At 37.9% G+C, this 16,373-nt stretch overlaps 1 pseudogene; it reads left to right on the top strand.

Moving 5' to 3' along the window:
- The first annotated feature begins 230 nt into the window (after nt 1–230).
- LOC121791508 lies at nt 231–6,626 on the top strand (annotated as a pseudogene).
- The last annotated feature ends 9,747 nt before the right edge of the window (nt 6,627–16,373 follow it).

Genomic DNA, 16,373 nt, shown 5'->3' with positions numbered 1-16,373 from the left:
CACAACGGCTATGCCGTTGACGAATGGGAGCGCGCCACGTGTGCGTCCGCTGGCACGGACGTGCTCGATACATCGAGCAGCGCCGTGCCAGCGGCGCGAGCGCAGCGGCGGCGGATGGCGTCCGTGCCAGCGGCGCGGACGGCGGTGGCGACGGACGCGCATGCTCTTAGTAGTTAAAAAGACTGCAATACCTTTAATACCCCCAAGCACAGATAAAACTACTTCTTACTTGACATTCATTTTAATCTCTCACTAACTTCAATTTTTTGTTTTTTGTTTGTTTTCCTCATGGAGAAAAACAGAGGCACAACTCCGGGAAGTACCACCGCGAGCAATCGTCCTCGCGCCGAAGCTTGAAGAGAAAACTCAACGAGGAGCGCTGCGAAGATCGTGGATGTGCTTTCACTCTAGGTCATATGAGAATGAAGTGGAGAAAGGAAGTGCTTTCACTCTGGGGCTCCTAGCCATTAAAGTAAACTTGACTACTTCAGACTTCTCATTCTATATATTTTTGTTTATGTGTGTGTGTGTGTGTGTGAATCAAGCAAAATTAATTTGTTTCAAAATTGTTACTCTATTTGCTAATTGCTTATGAATTTACTCGAGATATTAAGATTTTAGACCAAAATTGGCACATTCCTTATTAGGTAATATTCCAAAGATATTGATTACTTCGATTCAATGAGTCGATAGTTTCACTTTTCTCTATAAAATGAATTAGTGACTGTTTATGGGAAATACACTGGTCTTTGGTCTTTTCTGTTTTTAGCTTATTTCCGCACGACCATGACAAATATTTGTTGCTTGTTCGACTGCTTGTGTGATGTTACTGCCATGCTTTATAGTATATCTTATCTTTACAAACAACACTATACTTTCATTTGCATAGAAAGACAGGTTTTGTTGTATAACTATAAACTATTGGAAACAATGAGTATAAAAAGGTGTATGGAATGACTTGAGAAAATATTTCTTAAAAGACAGCTTATTGATAGCTCAGAGTAAGCAGTGTGTATTGATATGCTTATAAAGTGGTGTCAGAAACTAATTTTGAGATTAACAGAAGATTCATTTTCTCTATTCACTTTACTTTTAGAGATGCAATGGTTAGTGTTATTTCCTTAATGGAATAAAAATCATGATTTGGAACTGCATCATCAAGTGCAGGCTAATAGATGTTCATCCCTGATAAAACACTCACACAATTCCCCTCATGTCTTGTGTGAAGAATGCTTGGCTTGTACTATAGAATGAGTCTAATATTCCCAAGTATTGTTATTTTGGTTGGTGCTTGACTTATAATAGCTCATACTTGAGTGAAGCAGTGAGGAGGCTAAATTGATTTTGAGCCCTATATTGATATGTAAGTTTCTATTGGTTAGCTTGACTTATAATAGCTCATGATATGGTTTCTCATAGAAGGACTCGGCTTACTTTACTGAAATTTCATGTTGCTAATTGACGCATTGTCTTATTTATTACTCCCTCTGTTTTATTATAGTTGAGGCGGAACTTTTTGGCACGAAGTTTAAGAAAGGGATGTTTAGTGTGTTAAGTAGGTAGCTAAAAACTTAAGAGAGAGAAAAAAATAGAGAGAATAGAGTAGAAATGAATAAAGTAGAGAGGATAAAGTAAGATAGAGTAAAGTAAGAGCGGGAGAAAGTGATAATTATTACTATTACATATGGAAATGAATCAACTATGAGGGAACTTCCCAAAATGGAAAAATGACTCAACTAAGAGGGAACGGGGGGGAGTACTATTATTACTTTCATTAATATATGAGGGAGGAAATATGATTTTGCAATAGAGGTGGTGTCATCAATCCATTTAGCTGATTCCTTGGGCAAAACATGCCTGTGTAGCTTCGTGTTTTCTTCTATCAAGTCCAATATTGGCTAGATGTCTGTGGTCCTACTGTTCTCTGCATTATTATGCTAATTATTTTGTCAAGTTATGATCTATATATGTAAGTCCACTTAGTGGATTTTTTGAATTTATTTAAATTTCTGATTTAGTTGACAGCCATTAATAACAGCTCCTGCTGTTCAGAGAGTCAAAGAGAAGCTGCTCTCCTTCTTGGGCAACTTGCCGCAACAGATTCAGACTGTAAGGTTGACAGATGCTAATCTTTCCATTTCACATGAAACTTTATCCTAATGAATTTTCTAAGAAGCTGTCTCTTTAGTCACTAATTTATGCATTACTAAAAAATTCTTGTGTGAAACCTCTGCAGGTCCACATTGTTCAGAGAGGTGCTGTCCCTCCACTCATAGAAATGCTCCAGTCTTCAGATGCTCAATTGATGGAAATGTCAGCATTTTCCCTAGGGAGGTTAGCTCAGGTAACGTTTCTCATTTCTCATTTTTATTTTCATTAGTCTCAAACCATCAACAATAGCGTTATGATTATCTTCTTTGATATTTTTGTATGTAATATAAATTATTTGAATCTTTTGCAGTTTGCACTTAACTTTATTTGTTACCCATGCAGGATCCTCATAATCAAGCTGGTATTGCCCACAGTGGTGGAATAACACCATTACTGAAGCTTCTTGAGTAAAAAAATGGCTCTTTGCAACATAATGCTGCTTTTGCTCTTTATGGCCTTGCAGATAATGAGGTATATAGCAAAATAGATGATTTATTTAGTGGTTGTGCTCATAAAGCTTTTGGCATTTGTATCTATTTATTACTTGGTCACACTGTCTCTTAATGTTTCGATCACCATTCTCTTTGTTGTAGGATAATGTTGCAGATCTTATTATGGTGGGGGGTGTTCAGAAACTTCAAGATGGTGAATTTATTTTCCAAGTACAATCCTAATCTAATTGAATATTCCCGTTATAAATATATTTGTAATTGGGTTAGACAAATGTTAACTTCTTTGAATCAGATATATATCTCTGCTTTGTCAAATTTGTGCAGCCTACTAGAGATTGTGTAGCCAAGACACTGAAAAGAGTCGAAGAGAAGATTAATGGCCGGGTAAGCTACCTTATAGTTTGTAGATTGTGGGAAAATTTCTTCCTTTTATGCTTCACTCCACAGACTAGATTTTATAAGAAGTAGATTATGGTAGGACATAGCACAATATTTAAGCATGAATAATTTGAAAATATATGTGCTTTAGATAAGACAAATTGAAGCTGCACATTTGAGTCTATCAGTACGAATTTAATATGGACATGTAACTTGGTTAATAAATTTCCATTGCAGGTATTAAGTCATTTATCATACTTGATGCGTATGGGAGAAAGAAATGTTCAGAGACGTGTGGCTCTTGCTCTTGCCCATCTTTGTTCTCCAGATGACCACCAAACCATTTTCGTTGATAACAATGGTACAAGACTTGCAAAACTATCCCATAAAGTCATTATCACCTATATACCTAAATCAAGATTTCTGCTGTGAGCCTGGCAGATGATCTTGACTACAACTTTCTCTTCCCACCTCACTCTCCTCGTATATCTACAGGACTTGCATTGCTTCTTCAACTACTGGAATCAACTGACGCAAAGCATCAAAGAGATAGTTCCATGGCATTATGCAGGTTGGCTAATAAAGCAAGCTCACTTTCTTCAATCGATGCAGCTCCTCCTTCCCCAATACCTCAGGTGACTATGCTATTTTGTGTTATTGTTGTTATATCAGCCAATCGACTGATACAATGAATCACTATTGTCATCAAACAATTATTTTGAACTAAACAAGAAATGGGATTCATAAGGATTCAGTAGTGGTTTCTGGGGTGTGAAATGCGTGGACATTTTCTGCATTATCTTTTTGCCAAAGAGTTAGAAATTAAGTGGATAAACAGAATTCAATTTCTTTTCTTTTGAAATCATATGTGCACTGAATGTGATAGTATTGTTTATGCCTACTAACATTTATGGAATATTACTGCAGGTATATCTTGGGGAGCAGTATGTAAATAATCCTACTTTTTTTTTACGCGATACGTGAAAAAAAAATCCTAACTTGAATAATCCTACGTTGTCTGATGTAACATTTCTGGTTGAAGGTAGAGATTTTTGTCATAACTTGAAAATTTCAAGATGCATATCATTGCGCATTCTCATCTAGATATTTTTTGTTTCTGTTCCTTTGCCAGGAAGACGGTTCTATGCACACAGAATTTGTTTGCTTGCTTCTTCCGATGCATTTCGAGCAATGTTCGATGGTGGCTATAGGGTGAGCATGCTGTTGAATTCCTGCTATTACATTTTTCTGTGTGATTGGTTTCTTCCTTTTTACATGACTGCTACCTGGCCTCCTTAGGAGTGCATATTTTTTACTGTAGAGGAGTATAAATCCATTTTGTGGACCATTAGTATAACATTGCACTAGTAATTTGAGATGTCCTATCTCTGGTTCATTGTTCGAACTCTAAATATCATTGATGGGTTTGGGTGAAACTTTTGTCTCATGAGAAGTACATTGACATTTTTATCAATGGGGAAACTGAAATTTTATAGAATCAAATACTCTAAACAAAATTACTGCCTCTATTATCCATCAATCAGGAAACCGAGAAAATATTCAGTAGTCCTTCCACGCCAAAGTGGCACCATGAGGTGGTGTGTCCAACCAATTATTTTATGACAGAGAAATATAAAATGACTACATCCAACTAGACATACAATTATTTAGGAAACCTTCAATATACCACTTATATACAAAATTGTATCTAAATATGGAAATTACTACTATATGTTATATTGCATATTATATACTATTACACATAATATAACAATAAGAATCACTTATATGTACCGTTGATAAAAAAATAAAATGTCACTAACACTTTACGGGTATTCTTTTATGGGTATGATTATCTTTTTCCTCATTGATTATATATATAAATAAATATATTATATAAATATAAAGCATGACAATAATTTAATTTTATTTGTATATTAACTTATTTGAGTGAATATATAATCGTTTATATGCACTAAAAAAAGATAGAAAAATTACATTATGGTCATACTTTTTTTAAAATTTATGTAGTAGAAAATTCATTTATATACATACTTATATTTATTTATGTAAATAAATAATAGAAATAAAATCATACACATAAAATAATACTACTACCAAAATGTTGTAGGATTATATTTTTATTGCGGTACATATGGGATATTATTATTAATATTATAGTGTGTGTATATATAAATATGAAAATATATATAGGAGCTGAAAATATATTGGTATTGTCCATATTTAGATCATGCAATTTTCCATAAAAGTGGTATAATGAATGTTTCCTAAATAATTGCATTTCTAATTGGATGTGTGTGCCCTTTTATATTTCTACTTGTCATAAAGCAATTGGTTAGACACATCACCTCATGGTGCCATTGTGGTGAGGAAGGAGTGTTGAATATTTTCTAAAGGAAACCCCCGTGCAACTAAAATTTCCGCTTCAATTAATTCTCCACACATTCAATTCATTTTTGTACCCTTTCTTTCTTGAATTCTGTTTGCTTGTAGCTTGCACTTAACTTAAGCATCTCTTTGAAACAAAATTCAAATTTAAAGGTGCACTCGGTGTGAATATTATGTGGATGTGAGACTCAATAGCAAGCAAGTCCTTGTCTGTTTGGTTTGTTAATGTTAAAAAATTCCTCCATGATGTAATGTTGCAGGAGAGGGATGCCAAAGACAGAGAGATCCCTAATATCAGATGGGATGTCTTTGAGCTGATGATGAGGTAAATACTTTGAATTACCTCGATAAATTCCTGTCGCAAGTTATGAATCAATTATCATTTCTACAGATAGATCCCGAAACTGATCTATTATTGGATTTAGATACATATACACTGGATCTGTAGACGTCAACTTGGAAATAGCACAGGATCTTCTAAGAGCTGCTGATCAGTATTTATTGGAGGGTCTGAAGCGTCTGTGCGAATACGCCATTGCACAGGTAAGTTCACATAAGAAATTCAAGACTGATTTGACCGAATTTCTTCAGTTTGCGATAATATCTCCATTTGCTATGTCTAGGATATTTCAGTTGAAAATGTATCCCTCATGTTTGAGTTATCGGAGGCGTTCAGCGCCTCAAATTTAAGAGATGCTTGCATCCTTTACATTCTGGATAAGTACAGCAAATTGTGTGTGATGCCCTGGTATGTTTGGATCTCAACCTCTGCTGCCTTGCATTACTATTTTCTATCTGCGACTTCATGGTGCAAATGCAGGTACTCGCAGATGGTCCATCGTATTCTACCAGAGAGAAGAAGTTACTTTGTGAGAGTGCTGACCACAGACCTAACCATGCTGAATTAAGAGGATGAGAGCAATTTTGGAGACTAATCATTGACCCATTAACGACGGTGAGAATGTACAGAAAAAATTGATTAGTTACACTCATTTTGAGTAGCTGTGGAGTCTCCATTTGTTGTGTTGGTGTGAAAGCACCATTAATGGAAATTTCATATAATTATGGTTTACTTTGGTGGCGTTTGGTTAGTTGGATAGGATAACAGTCAATATTATGAGAGATAAGCTACAATGGGATTAAATTAGTCATAGAGGTGAATGCGAGATGGTTAGTCATGAGATAGCAATCTAATTTTGATATTATGAAGGCGGCAAGCCAAGATACATTATCACAGGTCAAGCTTTTGAGAAAAATGCTACATAACAAGATATAAGATTGGTCATGATCTTTAATTACAAGTAATTATGACATCGAACGGCTCCATTTGTGTTCATCTTGGACCAAGTATACAACATTTTAAGCTCAGAGGTTTAATCTCACAAATTTACGTCATGCATTTATAATCACGAACATGCATCAAGCTCTCAAGGAATCATCATGTTTTCGTCAGTTTAAACTCTAAAAACAAAAAAGCGAAAAAGCAAAATGAGTCAGAGATGGAGTCTCCTCATAAAGCAAAAAACAAAAATAAAACAATCAAACAAAATAACAGAAATACACTTTTCCACGAAGGGAAGAAGTTTGCTTAACACATAAGTGTAATCTCTCGCTAGGCAAAGTGATATTGATCCATCTCATATTTACAAGATATGTTCAATTATATTTGATATTCAATTAGCACAAAAAATAAGATTGATTAAGCCACAAAAATTAAATCCAGAAAGATTGAATGGAAAGATTAGAGGATGAAGAAGAGTATAGGATGACAAATTACACATGGAACCTCATGACCTCGCCCAAAATAATGGAGGCAACCGTAGGTAACTTTCAACAAACTAAAATTCCATAATCGCTCCACTATCTTATCGATACGCAAACAATTGGTGCATACCTCCACTTGATCTAATCTAGAGAAGGAATCAAACAACCTAATCAAATTAGGAATTCATAAAAAGCTCACAAAGGGGAGATGCTCTCAAGAAGTCTTTTACATTCAATATTCCCTTTGTGAGATTTTTAGGTATAAAATAAAAAAAAATTCGGTATACCGCAATAAACGTAAGACAACGGTATCAAAAATTAACTATACCGAATTACCGAAAATTCGGTATGGTATCGGTATGATATTTTACCATACTGCAATTTCGGTACAGTATGTGGTATGGTGTTCTCGGTATGTTATACCCCTAGTCTATGCTTGTTTTCAACTCCCTAAATCGGTTTTATAGAGTGAACTAAAAATTTAGGACTTATATTTTCATTGATACACATTTGCGGTACCTACACTAGTTAATGCACGTTTCGAAGTCCTATTGACTTTTTCTCATTTTTTTCGGACTAAGTCACCCTCAAATGGGTAGAGGGAAAAATTGTACATTCAATCATTTAGACCTTTAGACAATATTTGATGCAAGTTGAATTTTTCCTCGGTTAATTCTAATTTGGGTACCTTAGAATTTGATTTCACTTTGGTTTGGATGACTCGAGTTTTAGTGAAAAATTGGTAAAGTAAAAAAAATTACGGAAAAAAGTATGGAAAAAAGTTTCCATTTTTGAAATGTGATTATTTTTTATGAATAATCCAAAATGGCAGAATGAGATTATTTTTCGCAGATGAAGAGAGTATAATTAATCTTCGACTATGTGATGTGTTTCATTAGAAAATCTCAAACCCTAACTAACTTTGAAGCCTTGAAAGTGGAAGGTAATAATTAATTTAGTCATCGTAAATTCCGAAACGAAATTGCAGGACCAAGATTCTGCCGTCATTATAAAAACACATACACAAATTAAGTTGTTGACACAAAATATGGAATAAACTCGTCACTTCCTAGCTATATATAGTAATACCAAACCAACCACTTCTTCACCAATCAAATACTTACTACATCAAAATTGGTAGAGAGAAAGAGTGAGAATGGGGTTATCAGTAGTTAAGATTACAATTGGTGTAATAACCCTAATAATGATGGGAATATTGTTGATGGTTGCAGAAAGCAGCGCAGACACGACTATAACGCAATGGCGTTGCAATGCGGATGAGTATTCGGCAAACGATGCTTACGCTGCTAATGTGGAATACATTGAAGATATGCTCGTATCAGTGACGCCCAACGTAGGCTACTATTACAGCACGCAGTCGCCCGCCGACACCGACATCTGCTACGGCCTGGCCACGTGCAGCGCCGCCCTCACCAACAACGATTGCTCCGACTGCCTCTCCGCCGCCACCGCCTCCGCTAAGGAGATATGCCCCTTCAAATTGGCGCCATGGTGCATATGGTCGACTGCGCCTTCAGATATGAGAACTACTTTTTCTACTAGTATTAAAAATATGGGTCCCACTTTCCACTGACTCATCGTTCACCTTTCCACTTTCCTTTCACTTTTACTCTTGTTTCTTTCTTTTTTTTTTTAAGAATGTGATGCTTTCAATTTGTTGTTAAAGTGTTTGATTGGAGTGTAATTTGTCAAAGTCACACATTTTTAACTATTTCTATATTCTACTATTACTTTATTTTCTCATCACTATAAACACATGGATGCAGTAAAATAACTTAGCATATAATCTTGTGTCGTAAACATAAATATTTTACATTGTTTTGGGACGGAAAAGTAATAAGCAATATCGAGCCAGACATTTTAAGGTGGACCAAAGAAGACATTGCTAATATAACTACCTTCATAAAGTTTCTTACCAATAAAAAATCAACTTAATAAGAAATAAAATAATGCACAGATCACAAATTAGTTTGATTGTGTAGCTGCGGGATAGGGATGATTAATGATTTGATGTGGAAGGAGTCGAAGAAGAGATATCGGAGGCGAAGCAGCATATTTTTATTTTTTTCAAGAATAAACTTTAAATTTGGTCCTTCAAATACACTTTGCACCTTTTGTAATCAGAGTTACTGAATTTCAAAAAAAATATCATCCTTAATTTTCCATTTTTATCTCTAGCCCTCAAAATGACATAATTGACTTTTTTTTTCTTTCTTCCCCTTCTCTCCTATTAATGTAGCTCTCTTTTCGTGTGTGTGAGAGTAAACTAAGCGGTAGAGATGTTAATGCATAAGGCTAAAGGTCTCAAGTTCGAGTCATTCGGAGCACAATCTTTAAATTTAAAATTCATCTACCCAAAAAAAATATAGCTCTCTTTTCTCTTTCTTTCACCTCTCCTCTTTTTTTCATGTGATGAAGTACTTCCTCCGTCAGCGAATAGGAATCTCGTTTTCCCGTTTAAGTTCGTTCGCCAATAAGAGTCCCGGTTCACTTTCACTATAAATGGTAATATTAGGGTCTCACATTCCACTAACCCATTTCACTCATATTTCTTTTAAAACTAATATATACAAGTGTGACTCATATTCCACTAACTTTTTTTCACCCACTTTTGTTAACATTTCTTATAACCTGCTTCGCCCGCCAAGAAATGAGATTCCTAATGGCGGACGGAGGGAGTATTATTTATATGATAATTAAATTTTTTATAATTTAAAAATATAAATATTGTGTAATTTGCTCTTTAATAAGTATAGAGTTTGAAAATTCAATATTTCTAACGTTGTGCAAGTGTGATATGATGTGTATAATTTTGTACCCCCCTTCTTCCACCATTACGAGTTCCGGTTTATTATTTTAGTGCATCCACCATTAGGAGTCTTGGTTCACTTTGACTATAAAGAATGGTAGGTAGACCTCAAATTCCACTAACATTTTATTATTAAATTAATATATAAAAATGGGTCTCGCATTCTATCTTTTTCCACTCACTTTTCTTTATACTCCATCCGTTCCTAAAAATAGACAACAATTTGAAACAGTATGTGTTTTAATGCATAATAGGTAAGGTAAAAGAGAGACATAAAGAAAAAATGATTGAAGTATTGTTAGTGAAAAATGAGACTCACCTCATTCGAGAGAAAAAGTTTCTTTAATGGAATTGGTCTATTTTTAAGGGACATCCCAAAATGGCAAATGTGGTCTAATTTGAAGGGACAGAGAGAGTAATTTTTGAAATCCATGTCGAACTCAAATGAGACTTCTAATAGCAAACGGAGGGAGTATAATATCATTTGATAAACTAAAGTGACCATTACAAAAAAACAGTCGGTTTACCAACGAAAATTAGTAGCAGATATAGAATGTTGTAGCAAAAGCTCCAAAGTTGGTAACTGTGATATATATAAAAATTCTTATAGTTGATTTATCATTGGTAATAATGTTAGTCTTATTATATTTTGATAAATAGGTGTCAGAAAAATGTGTTCCTGTCAATGATAGTGTGAATGAATCGTTCATGGCACAACACAAGAAGTGAAGACTATAAAAGATAGGATCGAGCAGTACATGCCCCAGCAATTCCAACACTCAAGTCATCCCCAACACTTAAGTCACTCTGCTGCTCAGTCTGGTCGTGATGATTCTGCAGAATTAGAAGATTGACATCCATTTTTTATTTACACACTATTATCATTTAAACTTATAATGGTTACAGACTTCATGTTTTTTTTGGAAAAACACATTATTAGTTATCAATTACTATATTATTTTTGTCTACAAATTAATATTATTTATTTGTTGATTTGTTGGTTTGTTGTAGTTGGATAAGAAAACAAATAATTGAAACAATAATGCGTAACTTGTGTGAACATAGTAGCAGAATACCAATCGGTGATCTTTTTAAAAACATTTCATTAGGGGCGATTTAAGATTGTCGCTAATTCGTTACTAATAATTAGTAGCGAGTTGAGTATATTACTCAAGTTTTCGATGCCTATTTAGTGCCGACAATTTTAGGACGGATTAAGTGTGCTGCTAATCTTTGCTAACAATTTTGTAACGGACTAAGTTTGTTGCTAAAGTTTTCGATCCCTTTTTTGATGTCAACAATTTTAGGAGCGGATTTGGTGAATTGTTAATCCGCTACTAACAGTTAGTAACCAATTGAGTTTGTTGGTAAAGTTTTCTATCCATTTTTTATGCCAACATTTATCAACGGACTCGTTATGTTGCTAATTCATTACTAAAATATTAGTAGCACGATTCAAGTGTCACTAAAATTTAGCAACAAAGTATTTAGCAGCGGTGCAGATCTGTTGTTAATTCGCTGCTAACCAGTTTTACCAGCGGAATTATGATAATTAGTAAATAGAGATTTTGTTTGTAGTGGACATTAAATTTTTTTAAAGATATAACGTAACTTTTTGTGTTGAAAAATATAATTTAATTCAATTTAAAATAATATTGTGAAAAAAATATTGTTTTTCAAATAGTATTCCCTCTGTCCCAAAAAAAGAAGGATTTTGCGGACTGTATGAGTTTTAATGCCGAATTGGTAAAGTATGAGATATATAAAGAAAAAATGATTGAAGTATTGTTAGTAGAGAATGAGTCACACCTTATATGAGAGAAAATTTGCTAAAATTGAAATATGACTATTTTATAGGACGAACCAAAATACTAATAAAAAAAGACTATTTTTATGGGACAAATGGAGTATCACAAGAAAAAAATAAGGAGAAAGGATAGAGAGATGAAAGTGCATGGAACCGTGTGTGCTTTTGTACTAGGTCAGGCTTCTCAAACCAGAGAATCCGCTAGATCACGAGGTCTAGGAACTCTGAGGATCTCAGAAGTCTTAGTCGTCGGACACACAAATTCCGCATTCAAAACCCTCAACCCGCTATACTATGAATTAGTACAGGGAAGCAGAGATCGATCCCACGAAGATGGACGCGTAGGAAGGCATTCAGAAGACTCTGGGAAGGTAAATGGTTGCTGTCACGCAAATTTGGGTTGAGGTAAACTATTACTAGACTCGGGAATTAAATCTTACACTAGCCCTAAGAAACTATAAACATCATGCAGGCTTGGAACATATTCTTAACTCCAATATCTCAAACAAATTTCCTTGACCTAGTAAACAACTACCTAAATTAGCTAGACAGAAAGAACGCAAGCAATGGGGCCCATCTCCCTAAAACAGCAAGGTACGGAAGAAAAAGCTGCAAATAACAAACTATGAATTTAACTAACAACAATCTGCTTCTCGCTAGTTGATTTAAACGCGGACATGGAGAGAACAGAGTAAATAACTAGATTCAAATAGGACTTACAAATTCGGACGTCGGAAACTGACGATTAACCGGAAACCAACAGATCTACTTCTACTAGACGAAGTGAGCAGAAAACAGAAATGAAACATCAACCTCATGCACAATCAGACAACTCTGCTTCAGATCCACACGTCGGACGCTTAATCCACTCCGGATCCAAGCAATCCGAACCCAATTACAACAAAAATTAACTCCATAGACTCCGATTCAACAAATCTGCTCCGATCAACGACAATCCATTCATGATTCTACTCCAATTCAACAGATCAAGTGCGAAAAGCATCCATTCAAGTAAATAACTATAAACTTAGAAACAAACATCATCCACACTCGAAAGTATCATCGTTATAACGGAAAATGGAAATTGCGTAGATAAGATCAACGAAAATACGACAGTCAACAAAGCCGAGCTTCGAACAGCGAAGCTCGGTGAAATTCACAGCAACAAACGAAATAAAAGCAATAAATTGTATCTTCGCCCTTCGTGAGGACGGTGTTACACAACAACCAAAATTGAAAGTGAACCCCACAACCCCACAAATTTCGAGACCTAAGTGTGTAGGAATGTGTGCGAGTGAACCGAGAGCCAAAACAAAAGTGCTAAAAAGTCTCCCAGTCTTGCATGCTCTCTCCTTTATATAGATGCGGAGGTGATCATTCTAGAAGCCTTCGCAGAAATCTCTATTCTGCCCTTCAGCTTTAGCGATCTCCTTCGTCTGGTAATTTTTCTTCAAATTGTTCACTTTATCGCCAAATTTCCCTCGCCAGGCAATTGTCTTCCTTTCTTCCTTGGCCTGGCGGATTCTACTACACACCTGGCTTAAAAGGATGTGTTAGACCCCGTAAATGCATGAAATTAATCCCCTGACCAATGCATGAAATTAGCCTTATCAAACTGCTCACACTTAAACCATGCTTGTCCTCAAGCATGAAAGACAAGAAAAAGAAATAAGGCGAATTTCAATGCATGGTTATCCTATGACCGACTCTGGACACAAACAAGACAAAAAATCCTAGACCTAGACATATTACAGACATACAAAAAGAAAATAAACACTTAAAGAAAAAACACTAAGGCTTGAACTAGTTGCAACTTTTGGGCAGCCGTCCCCACAAGCTTAAGGTCTATCCGATTCGTCTACAGTCTCAAATCCCCCCCTTCCCTTCTTCTACCTAATCGGTCTGTCAGTTCGTCAAGATAGCCTATTGACTTCCCAATTGTTGGATTCACTCGATCTCCCATTCCTCACCAAGGATGTTAGGATCGATTCACTCTTAAGTCAATGACACACCATTGATGCTTCGGGTTATGAGAGTTTCTCCCTCCATCCCATATTACTTTAGACATTATTTCTTATACGAAATTTAAGAAAGTTGTGTTTAGTAGATTAAATGGAGATAAAATAATACTCCTATAGAAGAGAGAAGAAGGGTAAAACAAGAGAAAGAATAAAGTAAGTGAGATTTGATATTTTATTTTTAGCCGTAAAGAAAAATAATTCAAGTAATTTAAGATTAAATGGAGTATAATTTAATTTCATTGTGAAGTTCTATAGTTAAAGATGTGTAGAAAAATTTTCAAAAGAATTTTACTCCATATGATTTCAAATCATTAAGGCCATCCACAATATCGCCTAGCGCACCGCTTAGCCGAGCGCCGGCGCTAGGCGGTGCGCTAGGCGATCTATTGCAACCGCCCAGCCATTTCCGGAATTAAAAACCGCCTAGCGCTCGGCGGTTCCATGGCGCTAGGCGGTGCGCTGGGCGATCCGCTCGGCGCTATTGCAGCGTCCGGATCGCCTAGCGCGAATTTTTTTTTTTTCGAAACACTATATATACGCGCCTTGTACGTCATTTTCATTCGCACCACTTGTTTTAACGAGTACTCTCTATCTAAATTTATGTACAAGATCAACAACGGTAAATGGATCTCAACAACGAGCCTACTTCAGGGAGTAGCGGGTCTTAAGCTCAAACTCCCCCGGTCCCCGTGGGAAGTGGATGGAGTCAGATGCCACCATACTACAACACGTACCCGTGGCAGCAGATGATGCCCGGGATGCCAGCCGGGAATAGTCTGCCGGGGGGGTTTCCGGCGATGCCGAGGTGGGCCCCCAGTGCCCAGATGATGCCGGGGTGGGCACCCAGGATGCAGATGATGCCGGGGGGGTACAGGCGACGCAAGGGACGCCGGGGGGGGTACCGGCGATGCAGTGGACGACGGGGGGATCCCAGGCGACACAGGGGACGCCGGGGGAGGGGGGGTAACCGGCGACGCAGTGGACGACGGGGGGATCCCCGGCGACACAGGGGACGCCGAGGGACGTCTATCGCCCCAGTTTTGATTTTTCGACTGGTTCGTCGAACACATCGACCCCAACGGAGGCGCAGCCGTTGCCCCAATTTGACACTTTCTCCTTCGATGACTTGGGGTTAGATCTTCTCGGTGTTCCGGATGCTCCCGTTCAAACAGGGGGCGCAGAGCGGGGTCGTGGCGCCCCAAAGAAGAAAAGCAAGGGGAAGAGGGTCGGTGAGTCCTCGCAGCCGGGTGAGGACGACAGCTCGGTACGGAGGAGGTGGATGGACGCGGAGAACGTCGCGTTGTCCAAGGCGTGGGTGAGTGGTTGCGACGATCCTCTCGTTTCGAACAACTAGAGGATCGTCAACTTGTGGGGCAAGATAGCAGCAGCCTACCAGAGGTTTTGCCCGGAGGGGAGGCGATGCACCAGGGAGGATTGCCGGAAGGGGTGGGACCGAATCAGGGCTGCGGTCTCCCGATTTTTGGGCTTGTACACCAACGCCCTCCGCATGATGAGCAGTGGCCAAACGGAGGAAGACTGCAGGAGGATAGCGGAGAAAGCCTTCCTCCTGAAGGGGGTGTATAAGGACTTCACCTACTGGAACTGCTATCTTGTGCTGAACGACTCCGAGAAGTTCCGAGTAGGTGTCGACGCTGGCTGGCTGGCCGAAGAAGCAACGACTGAACTATACCGGTGATTTCAGCGGCAGCAGCGGTGGTTCCCACGACCTCCCCGAGACGGCCCAGGAGGTCCCGACCCCTCGTTCGTTCGCTCGCCGAACTCGCCCGGTTGGGCACAAGCGGGCTCAACGGGAGGCGAGGGGGGTCGCCGGGGGTTTCCAGGAGGTCCAGTCGACATCCCCCCTTGGCCAATCCACAGCGGATCTCAAATTCTTCGCGCGTCAACAAACGCGCGCTCAGATGGTCAAGACGATGGCCGAATGGCGGGCGGCGGTGGACCCCGTGGAGAAGAGTTTGCTTCAAACATTGCTCCTGAGCATGCAGGAGGATTTGGAGGCGGCACGGAGGGAAGCCGCCGGGAGTAGAGGCGGCGGCGACGGAGGCGGAAGCGATGGTGGCGACGGAGGCGGAGGCGATGGTGCCGACAACGACGGATGAGACGACGACGGAGCAGAGGAGTGAATTATTGTACTTTTTTGTTAATTATTGTAATTTTTTTAAATTATTGTACTTTTTTTAAATTATTGTACTTTTAAAATTTTAATAGTATTATTAATGTTTCCTGTATATGTCTCGTAAATTAAATTCCGTATATTGTGTGATTGTTAATTATTTCATTTTTATATAATTGTTATTAGTGATGTGGCTATTGATGTGGCTGGGCTATTTATGATGTGGCCAGACTATGGCTGAGCTATTTATGATGTGGCAAGAGGATTTTTAGTGTTGATGATGTGGCAGGAGGAGTTTGTGGCTAGGCTATGACTGAGCTATTGCTGGGCTATTCCTATTGTGGATGGCCTAATAGCATGCTTAGTCATCAAGGAAGAGTGTCAATGTGCCATAGTCGCTTTCCCGACATTGTCAACTCTTTCAACGTCA

This window comes from Salvia splendens, unplaced genomic scaffold, assembly GCF_004379255.2.
Source record: "Salvia splendens isolate huo1 unplaced genomic scaffold, SspV2 ctg837, whole genome shotgun sequence".
In the NCBI taxonomy this organism is placed as follows: domain Eukaryota; kingdom Viridiplantae; phylum Streptophyta; class Magnoliopsida; order Lamiales; family Lamiaceae; genus Salvia; species Salvia splendens.
The sequence above is the reverse complement of the archived record's forward strand: the minus strand, read 5'-3'. Positions and strand labels throughout refer to the sequence as shown.